Here is a 20,994-nt window from a genome sequence, read left to right on the forward strand (position 1 = left end):
CCTCCCCAACACCTCTCCTCCTCCGTACATGCTTGGCGAAGCCCTGTCGGAGTACTGCTGCACCAACTACACCACGCCGTCGTGCTGCCGTTGGAGCTGCCTTCCTCAACATCTCCTTCCTCCTTGCTGGATCAAGACGGAGGAGACGTCGTCCGTCCCGTACGTGTGTTGAACGCGGAGGTGCTGTCCGTTCAGCACTTGGTCATCGGTGATCCGAATCACGACGAGTACGACTCCATCATCACCATCCCCTTGAACGCTTCCGCACTCGATCTACAAGTGGTATGTAGATGCAAACTCACTCCCTTGACTCGTTGCTTAGATGAACTCATAGATGGATCTTGGTGAAACCGTAGGAAAAATTTTAATTTTTTGCAACGTTCTCCAACAAAGACACCAGACATGTTTCACCGCTCAGGTGCACCGCGTTGCACCAGTGCACATGGTGACCGCGTGAGTACAGGGCGCCTGGCGTGCGTTCGGCGCGCTCTGTGCGTCGGCCATGGCACTGCCAAGCCCTTGTGTCCACCCCAAGCAAAGCCAGCATGTCAATCACCATCGCCTGCCTCGACTCGTCCCTCCTGACCTCTCCGGGGAGCTCCCTGACGCAGGCGACAGCCGCTGTAGACACGGACACGGCGGAGCATAGGGCACAGTGCAACCGCATGACTGTATTGTCTCCCTCCTGCGTCATGTGGTTAGCACCACCCCTCCATTGTGTCTGCGTGAGTTCCACCGACCTCTGACCCCTCCCATCAACCTGAACCCCGTTCGTCGCTGCTCGCCGCTCCAGAACCATCTCCGGCGATCCCAAGCACTGCCCCGCCCGCTCCTATATATATTGGACCCCTCCCTTGCTTCTCTAGCCATCCCAACACCTCCACTAACCTCCAATCCTCGAGTAGAGTACTGCGGCCAGGTTGGGCGAGCCTCTGGCCGCCGTTTTGTGTCGGAGGTCGCCGTTGATCCCCCTCGGCATTCTGCTTGCTCCGGCGCCCTTCGACCCTTCCCAACCTCTCAGGCGTGCCCGTGACGCTCCCCTGGTCGAGACGGTGCAGCTGGAGCTCTTTGTCGGGGGTTGGATACGACATATGCCAAAGGATGGCTTATCATGGTGGGAGCGAGTAGAATGTCGCCGGTGCCTGGAAGCGGGATGAGACGAAGACATGCACGCCGACGAAACTTACCCAGCTTCAGGGCTCTCCTAGGAGATAACACCCCTACTGCTGCTCTGCGGGGTCTCCGCATGATCACTAAAGCAAGGTAACTACAATGGTGCTCCTGGAGCTGTTTCTGGAGGTAGAAGAGGGCAAGGCTAGCTCTCTCCTCCCTGGGCTATCTGGTCTATCTTCCTCTCTAGGGTCGAACCCTTTGCATGGGTGCCCCGGGGGGTTTATATAGGCCTACCCCCCGGGGGTACAATAGTAATCCGGCTAGGCGCGGGTCCCAGCCGTCTGTCTCTCAGGCCGCCATCCTTCCCGCCAGCTTCTGGGGCCCGCCGACTGGCGGGTCCCGCGGATAGGCTTGATACTGTAGCGGCACTCCTGATGATGCAGGCTCGGTCATCGGGTCGTGGCAACAGTGCCGCCGTCTATCGGGCGATCACTATCGCCATTCCCCATCTTATCTGATTAATGGCTCGTGGGGCCCGGAAGGAGTCGGCCGACTCCAGGGAGGCCGACTCCCACGGGCCCGTCTTCGGGTCGCCCAGGCCGGCTTCGGCCCTCCCACTGACAGGCGGCTCCGCCGCCTTCGGGTCGTACAGGCCGGCGTCGTGGGCACAGTGCACGGCGCACTGTGGCTGAGGTCAGGGCAGGCATGGCAATAGTGCCGTATCCCGCCGGAGATCTTCCAGCGGTACGGCTTACTGTAGCCACGCCGGCCCCTCGTAGGCAGGGGGGAAACGGCCATGCCGTAACCGCACCCAGCGTCGTACTTCGGGATACGGGAGGAGTCTTGGGCCGACTCTCCGTAGTCGGCCTCCCTGGAAGTCGCCGCCTGGGAGTCGGCTTATCTGGGAGCCGCCGCCTGGGACTCGGCATATCTTGGAGTCGGCCCCGGGACTCGGCCTGAGGGGCGCGGCCTGCCCAGATGTCTTGAAATGTCCTGGGGTTCGGGTTAGCCTACCCGTGGCCCATTACTCCGACAGTAGTCCCCGAAGCTGGTGAAACCCTGCGGTCGCTGTATTGTGGGGCTTCAATAGCTTCAATATTTTTAAAAGGGCAGACTCTGGAACTCGGCTGCCGTCTTCCCTTGGGCCGACTGTCGACAGTCGGAGTTTCGGCGAAGAGCCTCAATTCGAAGGTCGCGGCGGGAAACCAGGCGGCGTGCCTGATACGCTTCCCCGCAGCCATCAGGGCGGTCCTATCGCGCGGCGCCACGTGGGGAGAACAGTCTGCCTGCCCACGTGTGCAACGGGACGGGCCATCAGGCGGGGCCCGCCACTACCGTGCCTCGGCATACGAACGGATCCGTTGTGGCCGAGGACGGTTGATTTTTCCCACGTCGTTACTGCGCGCAGTAACTTCGTGGGTAAATCGTGGGTAAATCGTGGGGCGGCGTGGGGCATCGTGCACAGTTAATCCCACGCCCGCCCCCTCGGCTTCTCAGCCCGCTGGGCTATAAGTAGGCGGGGGGAAGCGGAGCGGCACAGCTCGCGCGCCCTTCTTCCCCGCTCCCCCGCCTCATCTTGCTTCTTCTCCCTCCTTCCTCCGCCGTCGAGCAGGAGCGCAGCCTAACGCGGCGATGAGCTCTTCCTCCGCCGCGGCCTCTGCCGTGCGCTCCGGCGTATGGGACGGCTCGGAAGTAGAGGAGGAACACATCGAGTTCCTCCGCCAGACCCGCCGTCTTCCTAGCGCGGACCTCGTGCGCGCCCGCGCCGCACCGGAGGGGGAAATCCGGCCGGCGCCGGAAGAGGGCGAGCGGGTCATCTTCCGCTCGCACCTTATGCGCGGCCTGGGGCTGCCGGCGAGCGGCTTCTTCCGCTCATTCCTGGAGTTCCATAGCCTTCAGCCGCACCACCTCACACCGAGCACGGTGGTGCTGCTTTCCGCCTTCGCCACCTTGTGCGAAGGCTTCCTCGGCGTTCTCCCCACCATCGAGCTGTAGGGAGAATTCTTCTCTTCTAAGCTCGGCACGCACATTGCCGGCGTGCCGGCCCAATGCGGCGCCTTCATCGCGATGCGGCGCTCGACGGCCGAGAACCCTTTTCCTCCCATCACGCTGATCAAGTCGGTGAAGATGTGGCAGCGCTCGTACTTCTACGTGAAGAATCTCGCCTCTGACGGCAACTGGGTCAACTTGCCGCCTTACAACACCGCTCCCCTGACTGGGCGGCTCCCCAGCTGGTCCCACCGAGTCAAGACGCTGACTCCCGCCGGAGCCGCCGCCGTGGCGCGACTCCGAGCCTTGACGCAGTCGGAGGGACTCGTCGGGGCCGACTTGCTGGCCGCCTTCATGGCGCGCCGAGTTCTCCCGCTCCAAGGCCGGCCTCACCTGATCTGTCAGATGAGCGGCCTCCGAGACCCAAGCCGGACGAACACCAAGGAGATGCCCCGCAAGGAGGTGGCGAACATGGTAAATTACATCACGCACTGTGAGTACGAGGAGGACTGGCAGTTCGGCAAGGAGCCGTACTCGCGCGTCAACCCTCCACCAGTGGTAAGTCGCGTCTCCCTACTATTTTATCTTTTTTCGCAGCCGACTCCAGCTTCTGACTCTTGTTAGCTTCTTCTAAACTAGAATCCTCTTATGCAGCCTGCCGCCGGCGCCACGAGGCAGCCCCGCGAGTATGTTCCCGACCGCGCGGAGAGCGACGTCGACGACCCCGACTTGGGGGCGGCGGCGATGGAAGCCGGCGCCGAAGGCGGGGGAGGGGGGGGGGGCGGAAGACAACTTCAGGCCCTCGGCCACCTTCGCCGACTGGCCTGATGACGACGCTGAAGGCGAAGTCGCTCCGCGCCACCAGCTGAGGATCGGCCCGTCGGGCGCCGGCTCCTCTGCCGGCCAAGACGGCTCGAAGAGGCGTCACGCCGGGCCGAGTGCGCCCGGCGGTAAATTGAAGAAGCTCAAGGGGGCGTCCGCCGCGACCAAACGAGAGGAGGCGGCCGCGAAGGCCAACCGCTTCCGAAGGGAAGTGAGAAAGCCGCCGCTAGTATCCGCGTAAGTCTTTACGCTCTTTTATTTTCTTCGTTGAGTCTTGTCCGAGTCTTCGTTTATATACTCCCTCCATTCTTCTTCAGGGCCCCTCTTTCCCTTGAGAGAGTCGCCGTCCCCTCCGTCATGGGGTCGGCAGAGACGTCCGCCAATACTCGGCGGCCCGACCCTGCCGCCGACCTCCGGGAGGCGACGGAGCGGAATGCGCGGTAGAAGCGCGAGGAGGAGGAGGCCGCGCGTTTGGAGAAGGCGGAGGCCGACAGGGCGGCCGCCTCCGCCCAGAAAAAGCTGGATGATGTCAAAGCCGCCCTTGCGGCGAGACGGCGCGCCGAGGAGGCCGCGCGTCGCCAATCAACGATGCTCGTCCCCCCACTATCGTCTGCACCGCCACCTCCGGAGTTCACGGGGCAGACCGGGGGAGCCGGCATTGAGAACCCCATCGCGGAGAAGGAGAGCGGCGAGGCCTCCATGTCGGATGCTCTCATGCCGCCGCCGCCGCCTCCACCGCCGTCTGGGAGGCCGCACGGCAAACAGCCGGTGGATCCGTCGGAGCCGCCGGCCGTGGACGAGGCCGAAGCGCGGCTGCTTCTCCAAGTCGCCTTGCCGGTGCGTCGCCGTCTTGAGAGGGCGACCTCGGCGCCGCGACCTCGGGAGATCGCCACTGCCAGCTCGGTAGCTCTAGACGCCGAGGCCACAAGCACCGCGCCCACCGGGTGGGTGCGCGGAGGCGGCACCGGGCCGCTAAATCAATCGCTCCTGGAAGTCCAGGCGAAGTTGCGGGCCAAAGGCGACGCCCTTCAGGCCTGCACTAGAGTGCACCTGGCCGCGCGAACGGCCGTCCGAGTAAGTTTCTTCTCCTTCTTGATTCTTGTTTTTCTCTATGGGGGCGCGCCAGCGCACCCACTGGGTGTAGTCCCCGAGTTCCCGGCCGGCTGCTGAGCAGGCGGTTCGGAACTCCTTCTGGCGAGTTCCAAACACTAACTTTGTCTTTAATGACTTATTGCAGGAGTATCACAACCTCCGCGCCACTGCCTTCAACCGCAATGTTGAGGAGTTGAGCAAGAGGGCCGCCGACTTGTCAGAAAGCCGGAGTGAGTTCTTCTTCTTTGCGGGGGCGCACTGGCGCACCCGCGGGCTGTAGTCCCCGAGATTCGGTCCGACTGGTGAGCAGTCGGGCCGGATCTTCCCGGCGATCTTCTTTGCTGACGACTGATTCGTTTTTTCTTTCGATTTTCAGGAGCCAACGCCGCTCTTCAGGAGCAGCTGGGCGAGGCCAATACCGCCCGTCGCGCCAAGGAGGAGGAGTGTGATAGGCTCGCCACGGAGCGCGACCTGCTGGCAGCGCAGCTGGCCGAGCAGAAGGAGATGCTCAAGAAGGCGCAGGACGAGGCCGAGAAGAAGGAAGCCGCTCTCCTGGCCGAGTTCGAGAGCGAGCGCTCCTCCTGGACTGACAAGGAGGCGATGCTGACCTCCGATTTCCACGAGATCGAGGATATTGTGGATGGTACGTTTCTTTCGATTCTTCGCACTTCCGAGTTAGTGTCGGGCCGATTTCTGATTTTTGACTTTCTTCTTTTTCGTCTTGGCAGACTTCTTCCCCGGCCACTCGCAGGCGGTCCCTCTGGCTATCGAGGCTGCTCGTGAGGCGTGAAGGGCAAATGGTGAGGAGATCGCTGCCATTGCCCCCCGAACCGTTGACGAACAGCTCCTGAGCATTGAAGCCCGTCTTCGTCCGATCCACCGGCAGATGCTCGGCTTCAGCGTGCCGGCGCCCAGGCGGTTGCCGCTTTGTGGCCGGATATGCCGGCTCTGCGCACCACCAGTCAGACCGCCGACTGGCTGGAAGTCGCTGCCGGCCGTCTTGAGGCCTGGAAGGGCTCCTCGGCCCGGGCTGGAGCGCGCCGGGCCTTGGAGTTTGTCAAGGCGTGGTATCCAGGGCTGGACCTGGACCACCTGGTCGCGTTCCGGTTAGAAGCCCAGGCCGAACTGGAGGCCGTGGAGGGCGCCCTTGTCAAGCGTGCGGCGGCCATCGCTGAGTACACGGACACCAGTGTCTTCGTGCCCGAGCGGGCTGAAGGCGGTGAGGAAGTGCCGGCAGAGTGGTTCGGGATGAACCCAGAGTATGGCGAGGACTCGGCGGAGGTGATCGACTCCAGCACTGAGGAGGAGGACGAGGCGGAGGCCGAAGGCGAAGCGGTGGTGCCAGAAGATGGAGCAGGCGGCCAGCCTCAGCTCGACCGCGCCTCCAGCAACGAGCCGCGTCAGGAGAAAGCGATTTCCGCTGGAGGCGATCAAACCGAGACCGCCCAGCCGACTCCCCCGGCACCTGACACCGCCGTCTCCTCCGACCTTCCAATCCCAGACGCCGCCTCCTAGGCTGCTTTTTCGCCTCTGTTTGTCTGTCTTAGTAATCTTTTGAAAACTTTGTTAGATTCGAACAATTCCACCCGCGGGGTGTATCTTGAACTTCTATTTGAAGATTCGGCCAAGGACCTATGTAAATATTAATCTGCTTTCCGTCTTTCCTTGCTTATTGCTCTTTAGGCTTTTTCCCTTTGCCGCCTTCCTTTAGTAGCTGCCTTGTCAGTCGAACAGCCGCTCTGCGGACTGTCGCTGGGTCAAGTGCTTGGCTACTTTGGGAAGGCAAGGATTTGGTCGTTTAGAGTTTCTTTAGCAAGTCGGATAGGAAGCGACATGCCGGCTACCCAAGAGTCGGCCGTCCTTAGTAGAGGCTAATGAAGACGGCGAGCCGGCTACTCATGAGTCGGCCCTCCGCTTGAGAAATGCTGGAGGCCGTCTTATGCTATGTTCGTGCTTTAGGTCCTTAGCCATTTTTCATGTGGGTGCCCGCTCTTCCTCACTCCTGCCTGCCTCACAGTTGCTCTGGGAGCTGCGGCTTTGCCAGGAGGCGGATTGGGCACCGCACGCTACTTGTCTGACTGCGGGAAGCTTCTCATAGCGCAAGGCGGCGAGTCCTCGGGCCGACTAGTCAGGCCCGGTGCCAAGCGGCTTGTAATGAAAGTAATGTACTTGGAGGCATAATTCTTATCGTACAGATAACAAAAAAGGGCAGTCCCCAAGCTCGTCTCGGGGGGCCCAAAGTCTTAGTACTTTAATACAAAGGGGTAGTGTGATACATACTGCATCAACTGTAAAATCTTCGAAGAAGATTTGCATTCCACGGGCGTTCTGTCTCTTTGCCGGAGTCGTCCCTCTTCCGCGCTCGGGGCTTCTGGGCGTCAATCAAATAGTAGGTGTCATTCCCTAGCACCTTGCTGATGATGAAGGGGCCTTCCCAAGGTGCCGACAGCTTATGCTGGCCGGCCGTTCGTTGGATCAGCCGGAGCACAAGGTCGCCTACTTGAAAGGATCTTGGCCCGACCTTCCTGTTGTAGTATCGACGCAGACTCTGCTGGTAGATGCTGGACCGGCTGAGTGCCAACAGCCGGCCCTCTTCCAGCAGATCGACGCTGTCTTGACGTGCTTCCTCTGCTTCTTCCTCGGTGTACATGGTGACTCGCGGGGAGTCGAACTCTATGTCCGTTGGGATGACGGCTTCGGCGCCATCGACGAGGAAGAATGGTGTGAAGCCGGTTGACTTGTTTGGAGTCGTGCGCAGACTCCAAAGGACGGCTGGCAGCTCCTCAAGCCAACAGCCGGCAGATCGCTCCAGTGGTGTGACAAGTCGAGGCTTGATGCCGGATAGGATGAGGCCGTTTGCTCGCTCCACCTGGCCGTTTGACTGCGGGTGGGCAACGGACGCTAAGTCCAGTCGGATGCCCTGTGTCGCGCAGAAATGGGCCAAGGCGCCTTTGGCAAAATTCGTGCCATTGTTGGTGATGATGCTATGTGGGATGCCGTACCGAGTTGTGATGTCAGCGATGAAGGTCACCGCAGTCGGACCATTCAATTTCTTGATGGGCTTCACCTCCACCCACTTGGTGAACTTGTCCACCGCGACAAGTAGGTGAGTCAAGCCACCTCGTGCCATCTTGAACGGTCCCACCATGTCCAGGCCCCAAACTGCAAAGGGCCAGGCGATGGGGATAGTCTTGAGTGCGGAAGCCGGCTGAAGCGGCTTGGAACGAAAAACCTGGCACCCCTTGCACTTTTGGACTAACTCTTTGGCCTCTTCCAGAGCGGTTGGCCAGAAAAAACCGTGCCGGAAGGCTTTGGCGACGAGTGCCCTTGAGGCCGCGTGGTGACCGCACTCGCCTTCGTGGATGTCTCTGAGGATTGCCTGACCTTGTTCTGCTTCGACACAGCATTGGAAGACGCCGGTAACGCTGCGCCTGACCAGCTCTCTGTTGACTATGGTGTAGGCTGCTGCTCGGCGTTGCACTTGCCGAGCCAAGATTTCGTCGGTTGGCAGCTCTTTGTTTACTAAGAATCTGAGGATGGGCTGGGCCCATGAAGGTGCTGCTATTTCTTCAACTGCCACTAGCGCGACTTGGATAAGGGCGGCCGGGCTGGGAGGCGGCGGGTTGGAGTCCGCGGCCGCTTGCTGATTTGACAAAGTCCCGGGGCCGACTGGAGCAGTCCCCGGGCCAAGCTCTAGGGTCTTCGATCTTGCTACTGCAGTCCCCGGGCCGGGTTCTGAAGTCGCCGGGCCGGCCTCGACTGTATGTTTGTTGGAGCTAGATTCATCCTCCTCAGGTGGAGCCGGCACATAGATTGAATCCGATTCTGGTGACGGCTTGATAGAAGGCTTGAGGAGGCGCCGGAGGGCGGCACCATATGGTATTGCCTGGCGGGTGGAGCCGATTCGTGCCAAGGCGTCTGCTTGGTCGTTGTCATTCCTTGGCACGTGGAGGAACTCGCACCCCTCGAAGTATCCGCTGAGTTGCTGGACGAGGAAACGGTAGCTCGCCATATTTGCGTCCTTGGCGTCCCAATCGCCAGATGATTGCTGGACCACCAAGTCAGAGTCGCCATAACACAGGATCCGACGAATGCCGAGTTCTTTGGCAAGCCGGAGCCCGTGGATGAGCGCCTCGTACTCAGCCACGTTGTTGGAGGCGGTGAAGTGGATCTTTAGCGCATATCTGAGCTTGTCGCCCTTGGGGGAAGTGAGGACGACGCCGGCTCCCAGGCCGGTGCGCATCTTGGAGCCGTCGAAGTGCATCCACCAATGGGTGGAGTCGGGCGCTGGCGGCAGATACTAGGTCTCGGCCCAGTCGACGAGGAAGTCGACCAGTGCTTGTGACTTGATGGTGATGTGGGGCTTGTAGTAGATGGTGTAGGGAGCCAGGTCGATGGCCCATTTGGCCACCCGACCGGAAGCATCTCGGCTTCCGATGATCTCGGCCAGTGGAGCTGTGCAGACCATAGTGATTGGATGGTCTTGGAAGTAAGGCTTCAATTTCTTGGCGGCAAAATGCACGCCGTAGCACATCTTCTGGTAATGGGGGTAGTTCTGCTTGGAGGTCGACAGCACCTCGCTCAAGTAATATACTGGTCTCTGGACGGGTAGCGCCTTGCCTTCCTCCTTGCGCTCGACTACAATGACCGTGCTGACTACTCGGCTGGTGGCGGCAACGTATAGGAGCATGGGCTCTTTGGGAGTCGGAGCCGCCAGCACATGGGGGGTAGTCAACATCTTCTTTAGCTGGAGAAAAGCCTCGTCCGCCTTGGGAGTCCACTCAAAGAAGGTCGTCTTCTTCATGAGCTGATATAAGGGGAGAGCCTTCTCACCCAGTCGACTGATGAATCGGCTGATGGATGCCAAACAGCCGGTGAACTTCTGCACATCTATCAGTCGTCTGGGTGCCTCCATCCTCTCGATGGCCTTGATCTTTACTGGGTTGCACTCTATGCCGCGTTCGGAGACCAGGAAACCGAGGAGCTGGCCGGCTGGCACTCCGAAAACGCACTTCTCCGGGTTGAGCTTGATCTGGAATCGGCGCAGATTCTCAAATGTTTCCTTGAGGTCCTCCAGCAAGGTTCCACGCTTCTCCGTCTTCACCACTACATCATCCACATAGACGTGGGCATTTCTGCCGAGTTGCTTCAGGAGGCACTTCTGCATGCAACACTGAAAGGTGGCGTCGGCATTTCTCAAGCCGAGCGTCATGGTCAGGTAGCAGAAGGCTCCAAATGGTGTGATGAAGGCGGTCTTCAGTTTGTCTGCCGGGTTCAGCTTGATCTGATGATATCCTGAATATGCATCTAGGAAACTCAACAGCTCGCATCCGGCTGTGGAGTCTATCACCTATAAATTCTTGGCAGAGCAAATGGGTCCTTGGGGCAGGCTTTGTTGAGGCTCGTGTAATCAATGCACATCCGCCATTGCTTGTTCTTCTTCAGCACCAGTACTGGGTTTGCCAGCCACTCTGGAAAAAATACTTCCATGATGAAGCCGGCTGCAAGGAGCCGGGCTATTTCTTCTCCAACAACTCTTCTTTTTTCTTCTGACAGGCGGCGCAAGGGCTGCCTGATGGGCTTCACATCTGATCGGACGTGCAATTTGTGCTCGGCGAATTCCGTCGGGATGCCAGGCATGTCCTTGGGGGACCGTGCGAAAATGTCGCGATTCTCACGGAGGAAATCGACGAGCTCGCCTTCCTATTTGCTGTCGAGGCCTGTGCCCATGACAGCATACCTCTCCAGGTGCTCCGGGTCCAATGGTATCTTCTTTGTTTCTCTGGCCGGCTTGAATGATCCTTCTGCTTCCAAATCCTTGGGGTCGGGTGATAACTCGGGCTGCTTGCCGGCCATCGCCACGACCCGATCAAGGAGCCGCTTCTCAGCTGCGATCACCAAGGACCCGGCCAGCCGACTGCTTTCGGCCGCACAAGCGGACGACTTCCTGTAGTCGCCGGACACGGTTAGGATTCCCTTGGAACTCGGCATCTTCATCTTGAGGTAGGCGTAGTGGGGGACCGCCATGAACTTGGCCAGGGCGGGTCGGCCAAGCAGTGGATGATATGGGCTCTCAAGGTCCACCACCTCAAACCAAATTGGCTCTCGGCGGAAATGATCTTTGTCTCCGAAGAGGACATCTACCAGGATCTTGCCGATTGGTGAGTAGGAGAGGCCAGGGACGATTCCGTGGAACACAGTCTGGCTGCTCTGAAGCTGTCTTCGCTTGATTCCTAATTTCTCCATTGTATCCTTGTACAGGATGTTGATACTGCTACCTCCGTCTATTAGTACTCGCGAGAAGCGAGCGACCCGCCTATCTGTGACGAGCGTGGCACCTAAGACCAAGGCATAGGAGCCCAGACTCGGCATCACCTCTGGGTGATCATCTCTGCTCCAACTAATAGGCCTTTCGGACCAATGCATGAACTCCGGAGTGCTTGATGCGACCGCGTTTACTTCTTGCTGCTGTTGGCGCCTGCTGCGCCGGTCATCCGCTACACTGGTGAACACCACATAGGCTCCGTGCTCCTCTGGGAACTCGTCTTGTATCACGCCGACTGGCCTGACAGCCGGCTGCTGGGGCGGTGGTGGAGGAGGCGGCCCAGCAGGAGCGGGAGGGAGCAGGCCGTCCCCCTTGGCGATTCTGGTCAGCCAGTGGCATTTCCTGGTGGTGTGGTTTGACGGCTTCGCGCCGCTGTGAAACTTGCAGGGACCATCTAGAGTCTGCTCGTAGGAGAAAGCCGGCAGCCAGTTGGACTTGCCGCCCTTCTGCCGCTTCATCGGAGGCGGTCCTTCCAGCTGTTGGTCCTCTGCTGTTGCCACTTGCCGACTGTTGGAAATCGGCTGCGGGGCTTTGCGCTTCTGGTCATTCTGCTGTTGCCGCCGACTGGTGTCTCCAGCCGGAGTTCTTGGAGCCTGAGGGGCGACTTTACCAGTTGTGCTGACCCGAATCTCCGCCTTCATGAAGGAGTCGGGCGTGGCGTACTTGTCCGCTGTGATCAGTAGCTCGTCGAGGCTCTCCGGCTCATCGTAGAGGAGCTTGTGCTTGAGGAGGGTGCCTTCTCTGCACCCGACAGTGAAGTACTCGATGGCCTGCACCTCGTGCACGCCCTCGCAGGAGTTCCGGAGTTCACCCCATCGCGTGAGGTAGTCGCGAGTGGACTCGTCAGGGCCTTGCACGCACAAGGAGAGCTGGCGTGGCTTGGGAGGTCGCTTGTACGTGCTCATGAAGTTGCGGACGAAAGCCTCGGTGAAGTCGACCCAGCTATTGATGCTGCGAGGCTTCAGACTATTTAACCACATCCGGGCCGAGCCCTGGAGCATGAGCAGGACGTATCTTACGGCAACACGCTTGCTGCCGTTCGCTATGTTGACGGCTGTGGAGTAGTCGATCAGCCAATCTTCCGGCTTCACGGTGCCGGTATATTTGGGCGTGTCTCGGGGGAGCGTGAACCCTTTGGGAAAGGGCTCGTCCCGGATGCGGGGTCCAAAGCATGGGGGACCCAACTCGTCTTCTTCTTCCAGCGCCAGGGATCTGTGGAGTCAGTCGATCCGGTGGCGGGCGTCGTTCTCTCCGACTCCCTCTCGGCGGCCAAGGCGGTCGCCGAGAGTCGGATGTTCCACGGGCGGCGGGGAGACTCGTCTTTCTCTGCGAGGAGGGGGAGGTAGGTAGTCGTCCCGCCGTTCCACTGCTCTAGGGCGGCCGTCTTGGTTGCGCTCGATGGTGATGTGAGTCCGACTGCGGCTGGCAGCCGGCTCCTTGTCCTTCTTCCCACGGGCCCCGCCAGTCAGGCGTTCGGGATGTTACACCTTGGTCTCGGCGAGGCGGTGGGTCGTCGTTTTGGTGCTGCGGCGCCTCGGTGCGGCAGCCGGCGTTATTCTGCGCGGCAGCCGCGTCGAGGAGCTGCTGAACTCGCTCCGTCATGATGCGGCGCTCTTCGCCTTCGAAGTTGTCGAGCTCGTCTGCTGCCGCCTGGGCAGCACGGATATTTTCTGCGGGCGTGGCATACACAGGGCGATCCGCCCCGAAGAGGTTGGCGATTGCCGCGCCGCGCTATCGGACCGCGCCTAGGCGGCTAGGCCCGGTTGGAGCCGGCGAGCCGCCTACGGCGTGATCCATCTCTCGTTGGTAAGCTGCTGACAAGCGCCTCATGCTTGCCAGTTTCTTCGCGCCCTCGATGAGCTGAAGGCGGAGCGCCTCCAGCGTCCCGGCGTCGGCGTCTTCCGAAATCGGTGCTGCAAGGTCTCACAGGGCCGCGTCAAATGGGTCATGCGCTCCTTCGCCGGAGCGCTCGCCGTGCTCGAGGACGAGGACCTTAGTGACGGCGCTTCCGCCGCTCCCCGCGTACGAGAGCGGCTCGTCGTAGACCACCACACTGGTGGGGAACGCGTCGAGCGACGCGGTGTCGGAGTCGACCAGCATCGGGTCGGTGGATCCTATGGACTCCAGGTCCGCGGTAGGCTCGCCGGCGACGTGGAGTTGGTCGAGGAGGCCCACGAGGGGGCCCTCGGGGCTACCCGTGCCTGCGTCGGGCGCAGGCTCGTCGGAGAGGCAAACCTCGCCGATAAGATCGGTGAGGCAGCTGGCGGCACAGGCGATCTCAGCGCCGCACAGCGCGTCGACACAGACGCCGTCCGGTGTGCCGGGCTGGCTGTGCTCGCTGGGGAGGAACAGGGTTCCCGTCCAGAGCAGATCTCCGGACGACGGTGCACCTCGCCCCACAGTGGGCGCCAAATGTCGGGGGTTGGATACGACATATGCCAAAGGATGGTTTATCATGGTGGGAGCGAGTAGAACGTCGCCGGTGCCTGGAAGCGGGATGAGGCGAAGACATGCACGCCGGCGGAACTTACCCAGCTTCAGGGCTCTCCTAGGAGATAACACCCCTACTGCTGCTCTGCGGGGTCTCCGCATGATCACTAAAGCAAGGTAACTACAATGGTGCTCCTGGAGCTGTTTCTGGAGGTAGAAGAGGGCAAGGCTAGCTCTCTCCTCCCTGGGCTATCTGGTCTATCTTCCTCTCTAGGGTCGAACCCTTTGCATGGGTGCCCCGGGGGGTTTATATAGGCCTACCCCCCGGGGGTACAATAGTAATCCGGCTGGGCGCGGGTCCCAGCCGTCTGTCTCTCAGGCCGCCGTCCTTCCCGCCGGCTTCTGGGGCCCGCCCACTGGCGGGTCCCGCGGACAGGCTTGATACTGTAGCGACACTCCCGATGACGCAGGCTCGGTCATCGGGTTGTGGCAACAGAGCCGCCGTCTATCGGGCGATCACTGTCGCCATTCCCCATCTTATCTGATTAATGGCTCGTGGGGCCCGGGAGGAGTCGGCCGACTCCCACGGGCCCGTCTTCGGGTCGCCCAGGCCGGCTTCAGCCCTCCCACTGACAGGCGGCCCTGCCGCCTTTGGGTCGTACAGGCCGGCGTCGTGGGCACAGTGCACGGCGCACTGTGGCTGAGGTCAGGGCAGGCATGGCAACAGTGTTGTATCCCGCCAGAGATCTTCTAGCAGTACGGCTTACTGTAGCCACGCCGGCCCCTTGTAGGCAGGGGGGAAACGGCCATGCCATAACCGTACCCCGCGTCGTACTTCGGGATACGGGAGGAGTCTTGGGCCGACTCTCCGTAGTCGGCCTCCCTGGAAGTCGCCGCCTGGGAGTCGGCTTATCTGGGAGCCGCCGCCTGGGACTCGGCATATCTTGGAGTCGGCCCCGGGACTCGGCCTGAGGGGCACGGCCTGCCCCGATGTCTTGAAATGTCCTGGGGCTCGGGTTAGCCTACCCGTGGCCCATTACTCTGACACTCTTCTACCTCGCTGGAACCGCGAATTTTGATGAGCCTCCTCTGTCGCCGCCTCTAGAGAAGAATGCCGCGATGCCGCCCGTCCACCTCCGCCCACGCTACTAGTACATTCTTGTTTGCCTTATAAAGGCGCATCCAACCATCCCTTCACCGGCGGACGCCATGGACTCCTCGCCGGAGAACCACCGGCGACAGAGCCACCTGTGGGGTCCTGGACTAGGGGGTCCTCGGGTGTCCGGTCTATTGGATGTGGGCCGGACTAATGGGCTGTCAAGATACAAGACCGAAGATCACCTCTCGTATCCGGACGGGACTCTCGTATGCGTAGATGGCAAGTATAGGTGTGCGTATATGTTATTTCCTTTCTATTAAACCGACTTTGTACAACCCCAAGCCCCTCCGGTATATATATGAACTAGAGGGTTAGATCGGAGGCAGGAACACAACATTGCTAGACTAGCCAATCTAGGGTTAGCCAACTCGATATCATGGTAGATCAACTCTTGTAACCTCTATACCCTTCGAATATAATCAAGCAGGAGTAGGGTTTTACCTCCGTTAAGACGGCCTGAACCTGGGTAAACATTTTGTCCTTTGTCCATAGTTACCATTGGTTCTCAGACATAGAGCTTGGGCCCCCCTACACGAGATCCGCCGGTTTTGACACCGACATTGGTGCTTTCATTGAGAGCTCTGCTGTATCGTCGACAGAAGGATCGATGGCTCACCTCTTCATCAACAGTGATGCTGCGTCTAGGGAAACCTTTCTTCCCGGACAGGTTGTCGGCATTCTGGGAATGGGGGTACCCAGACTTGCCTGCCTGCGGCCTACGGCGTGGCTCAAGGAGTGGCCAAGTACGACCCATCTTCATCAACACATGCTCAAGACCCTCGCGAGGGGCCAAGCCTCGCGGGGCAGATGACAGGAAGCTTCCTCGGGCACAGCCTCATCAGGCTGGCTCGTGAGGAGGCAAAGAGATCAAGGCAGGGTACCTCATGAGGTGCCCATGACGTAAGCCATGACGACCGAAGCCAGGCGGGCGCTGGCCTGCACAGAGTCCTTGTTTCCTCTTTGGTGCAAAGGGGGCAAGCGCAGGCAAGAGTATCAAGCAAAGGCAACCATTTTGGTGCAACAAGACCAAGACCAGCAGAACGGCAGGATGGAGGTCATCGTGGAGCCCAAGCCGGCGTCACCGTCAGAGTCTTTGGCAGGCGAGGACCGACTTTGGCCAGGATAAGTGTACTAGACATTCCCCTTCAAAATGGCCAATTGTTGGCGCCCTTCCCGCTCAATATTTGGGAAGAGGACCAAGGCCTCGCTCTATAAATAGGGCTAGCCACCACAGAAGAAAGGGACCCGGATTCAATCCTTCCCAAGAGGCATCACCTCCACAAGAACTCCTCCACTCACGAGGCAGTTCTTCCTTTGTATTGTTCATCACCAGCCCTTGAGGCAATCTACCACACCACAAACTAGAGTAGGGTATTACACCACAATGGTGGCCCGAACTAGTATAGACCTCGTGTCCCTTGTGTTGTTCTTCGTGTAGTTTAGATCCTTGTGAGGCGACGAGACATGAGTAGGTAGGAGGTGTGATCTCCACGCGCACCCCAGAGTTCGAACCTTGAGGGTCTGCCGGAACCCGAAATCCGACATTTGGCGCGCCAGGTAGGGGTGCGCCGGAATCCTTCTCCCGCCACCTTGCGTACTGTCGCATCATCTGTCACGACCGGGTTTTCTGGGTAATAAATTTCCAGAAAAGACTGTCGTTCTCATCAGCCCCAGGATTACTGTTAGCTGATGAGGCTCCAACTTGATACAGAAATTCCAAGCCAAATACAGAATATGTAGTACAAGACCATTCTGGCCTGTGGGTACAACCAATGGTTTCTAGTGATTGATGGCGGAAGCGGGTTGTGAAACATCTGTGTCTATGGGACTCCATTCCCCACGGGAACAGCTGACCAGGTTAAATTCCTATCTTCGCGAGGCTGCTATCTCCATTGCGTGGTTTCCGGGGCTGGCATCGCGTCGCTCCTCTCCGTGCAGGAAAATCTGGCCAAGACAATAGCCAGGGACAAGCCAGTGAGTACTTTGAATGTACTCGCAAACATTATGAACACAGGTATAATATAACAATGATGTGCTGAAAAATATTTTTATGCTCATGACGTCGGCCACAAAAGATAAGTAACTCTCGGATGCGTGCAAGCAAGCTATTTATAAAATTGCAATAACCTGATAGTATAAAAGAAATTTATGAAATAAATAACAAGTAATGCCACAGTCGGGCGTCTGAGCGACGCCACATAAAGGGCTTTAAAAGAAATGCCACAGTCGGGCGTCTGGGCGACGCCTCATAAAGGGCTTTAAAAGAAATGCCACAGTCGGGCGTCTGAGCGACGCCTCATAAAGGGCTTTAAAAGAAATGCCACAGTCGGGCGTCTGAGCGACGCCTCATAAAGGGCTTTTAAAAGAAATGCCACAGTCGGGCGTCTGAGCGACGCCTCATAAAGGGCTTTAAAAGAAACAATCAAAGTGAATATCCCGTAGGTAGAACTATCCCAGAGATACACGATAATAACAACAATATCATGGGTTAGTCAAATAATAATAATCATAGTTATCACCAGTCACAAGTAGTAATTCCATTTCTGGATTAATAGTTTCACCTCCGAAGACCGACACTAAGACCGATACTTGACCCATCCCGGACTGTAATTCTAAACCATGGACACGGCTATCGAATAAGTTTATTCTCTGCAGAGGGTGTACTCTTTACCCACGAGTAACGGATTTCTTTAGTCCATCGGGACTAATTCCATCTACGGTCTTTCTGTTGAAAACACACCTAACTTGCACACACCAGCTTATCACACACGTGTCTGGAATCACCCACGACACCTGTTAAGCAAACTCTTAGTGGGGATGCTACAACCTCGCGTAGCATGGGATCAAATTTATATTGCGCACTCTAAGGGGTGGCCTCCCCTCTCGGTCCCAACCGGAAACACCCATGCTCCCGGACCAGGTGGCCTGCCTACCAGTTACAACCAGTATCTTCCACCATGGCCTCTCTGTACGGTGTGTGCTAGAAAGAGGTTGACAACTTACTGAACCGTAGTCTACTTGCTGTAGAGACGAGTGGTAGTACGAAACAAGTATGGGGGTTACTGGAATAAGGCTCGATCTACGGTCGACTCAGGAGGTTTAAGTATTCCCTGCATGATTAGTATAACGAATATATTTCAACCAATACAATCAACACTCATTATATCTTACCATGCCATACCGGATATAACCGTCCCGACGGTGACCGGCGACAAACTCATGCCTACCCAAGGCAGAGGTTTTCCCGGTTCCTACCGGTATGCATGCAAGGCACATGAGGATGATGATCATCACAAGTGTGTTCTTTTCCAACAGCATGGAAAACAATAACATGCACCCATGCATATGATCATATCACATGAAATAACAAGTCCTTCGAAAAGCGGTGGTGTTATAAATGCATCAATGATTACTCCAAAAATTATTATGCCGGGGTTCAGAATGCTTGCCTTCAACGTGTGGAAAGGTAGGGTGCGCTCCAAACTTTTGAAAGTTTTCTTCTCTTTCCCCAAAATCCTATTTGAAAAATATATTTGAATTAACACATATTTCAAAAACAGAACCAAAAAGTTGTTTGAATTTTTTTTAAATAAATCTTAAAATAAACTAGATCAAATTTGAAGAAGGTAGGAAAAAGAATCAACTCATTTGGACTTATATTTAAAAAGTTATAGCCAGTCAAAGTTCTGGTCAAAATCTGTTTTTAAAATAAAACAGAAAAGAAAACGTTTCGGAAGGGAATACGTTTCCGGAGCGGGGAAAGCGTACTGGGTTTAATACGCCTTCACTTAACCGACGTGGATAGGCGCAGGGTCACTGACAGTGGGTCCAAGGGGCCCACTGGTCAGGTTTGACCAGTCTATCCCTCCCTCCTCTTCCTCTGCCCGAATGGAGGCGAGGCCACGGCGATCGCCGCTGGTGAACGGTGGCTCCCCGCGGGTTCCAGAGGGTCTGGATGGATCCGCGAGACTGCGGCGGTCTTCTCGGTGGTCGTTGGGTCGATAGGGGTGGAAGAAGTCGTCGGCGGTGAGCTTCGCGGCGGAGGGAGCTTCGGGAGCAAAGTGATTTTGTGGTGGCGATGGCTCCCGATCAAAATCAAGCAGGGGAACGAGTTCACAGGAGGATGAGAAGGTTCCTGGTGAAGAGAACGGAGAGGGGGAGGTACTGGAGGTGCCGGATTGGCCGGGGCGGTGGCGGCGGCAGGAGTTGCCGGAGACGAGGAAGGAGACCTCCCCGGGTCGAATGCGAGGCAGGGGAGCGCCATGGGGGTAGCATGAGGTCGCGTGCGTGCTCAGAGGGGCTCGGGGTGTCCATTTATAGTGCGACGAGGTCGGTTCCGCGGCGGTGGATAAGGGCGGCCGGCGAACCGCCGTTCTGTAGCTGCAGGGGAACGTGGCGGCGACGAGAGCTAGGCGACACCCTTGTGGATGAGCTCGCACTGCTCCACGGGCCAGGTGGCGAGCGGGCGAGGCTTGGGCGGCGCTGCCCATGGCAGAGGCGCACTGCCGACGCCGGAGTGCCGCCAAGAACGCCCTAGCGGCGGCGCTGTAGCGTGCCAGGGTGGTTTGGCGCGATGCTGCGAGGCGGGGAGCGCGTGGCGAGGTTCTGCAGAGTGGGCCATAGCCGTGGGGGCCAGCGTGTCGGCTCGGTCGCGTGGCTGCAATACGCGCGCTCTGGGCGCGTCCAGTGCACGCACTGAATGTGCTCGACGAAATGCCATGGCACTCCAGAGCGCTTGGTTGGAGCTGGGATTTATCAAGGTGGGGTTATAGTCTAAGGCAAAACCATTGGACAAGCTGGTATGATCCAAGGTTCAAGGTCACAATGCAAAGACAAAATCATGTCAAAACTGGCCATGCACACCAGGTGTTTGACAAAATGCCAAGGGCACTTAGGCATTTCTTGGAGTGGCCAAAATCTCCAGATCAGTGTCTCTGTGGATGAAAGAGAGAGTGGTGATGTTAGTTGGACAAAAGAAGAAACTTGTTAGTGCAAGTTTTACAAAACTTCAATTCTAGACAGGAAATAAATGACATTATTCCATGAACCAAAAATGATCTAAATGGTGCATGCTCCTGGACTTAAGGGTTTCACATGGGGGACTACAAGTAGGAGAAATAGTTAAGGGTATAGGAGCAACTAAAATGGTGGTTGCTGTACAAATCCTCAAGTTGGTCCTGAATGGAAATGAGGTTGATTCACTCAAATTTTTCAAAGAACATAATTAGTTTTTTGCACAAAGAGGGATAACAGGCTCCTACTGACCTCCCTTAATTTTGGTAGAAGTTTTAAATGAATACTCAAATAGGTTGTAGTGCAAAATGCACTCTGGACCAGAGAAGAAAAATTGAGAGTAGGGCTCAAAATATTTTGTGAATGAACTATATTTTTGCATAAAAGTGATTTAAAAACATCACATGACATCTCCAAATTTTTGTGGAAATTTTAAGTGAATCTATCAAATGGTTGTAGTTCAAATATGGCCATTTAACCTTGAAAAAAAACTATTTTCAAGAAAGTAAAGATCAAGCAATTAAGTTAGTTAATTAGTTATACTGATAAAAGTAAAGTTTTTCTTGAGAGGTTAAACAAGTCCAATAACATATTTGAAAAGTTTTCTCTTTGGGAAAAACTCATCATAACAGGGAAGGAAATGATTTAAAAAAAATCAAAATGGAGCTCAGAAATCCAAAGTTTTAATTCCTGAAAAAGAAAATAATTTAATAAAACAAGGCCAAAATTTTGGGGTGTCACAATACTATCCCCCTTAAGAAAAATCTCGTCCTCGAGATTTGCTGAAAGCGGTGTTAAGAGAATATTTACGCAATAAAGATGTAGCTACAGTGAGAGGGCAATAAGTGGTGAAAAACCACCGTGTGAAAACTGGTGCTGTGCGGAAAAGTCTACGGTCCGAGACAAAAACGGGCGATTTCTACGCTGGATATAAATTTAGGATAACTCCTAAATTTAGATATACGCTGATCGCACCCGAGAGCATAGTGCTCTCTCTGGCTGACAGGTGGACCCGGGGTCCACTGTCAGTCTCCTCTTCTTCTCCCTCTGG

The sequence above is a fragment of the Triticum dicoccoides genome, chromosome 4B (assembly GCF_002162155.2).
Source record: "Triticum dicoccoides isolate Atlit2015 ecotype Zavitan chromosome 4B, WEW_v2.0, whole genome shotgun sequence".
In the NCBI taxonomy this organism is placed as follows: domain Eukaryota; kingdom Viridiplantae; phylum Streptophyta; class Magnoliopsida; order Poales; family Poaceae; genus Triticum; species Triticum dicoccoides.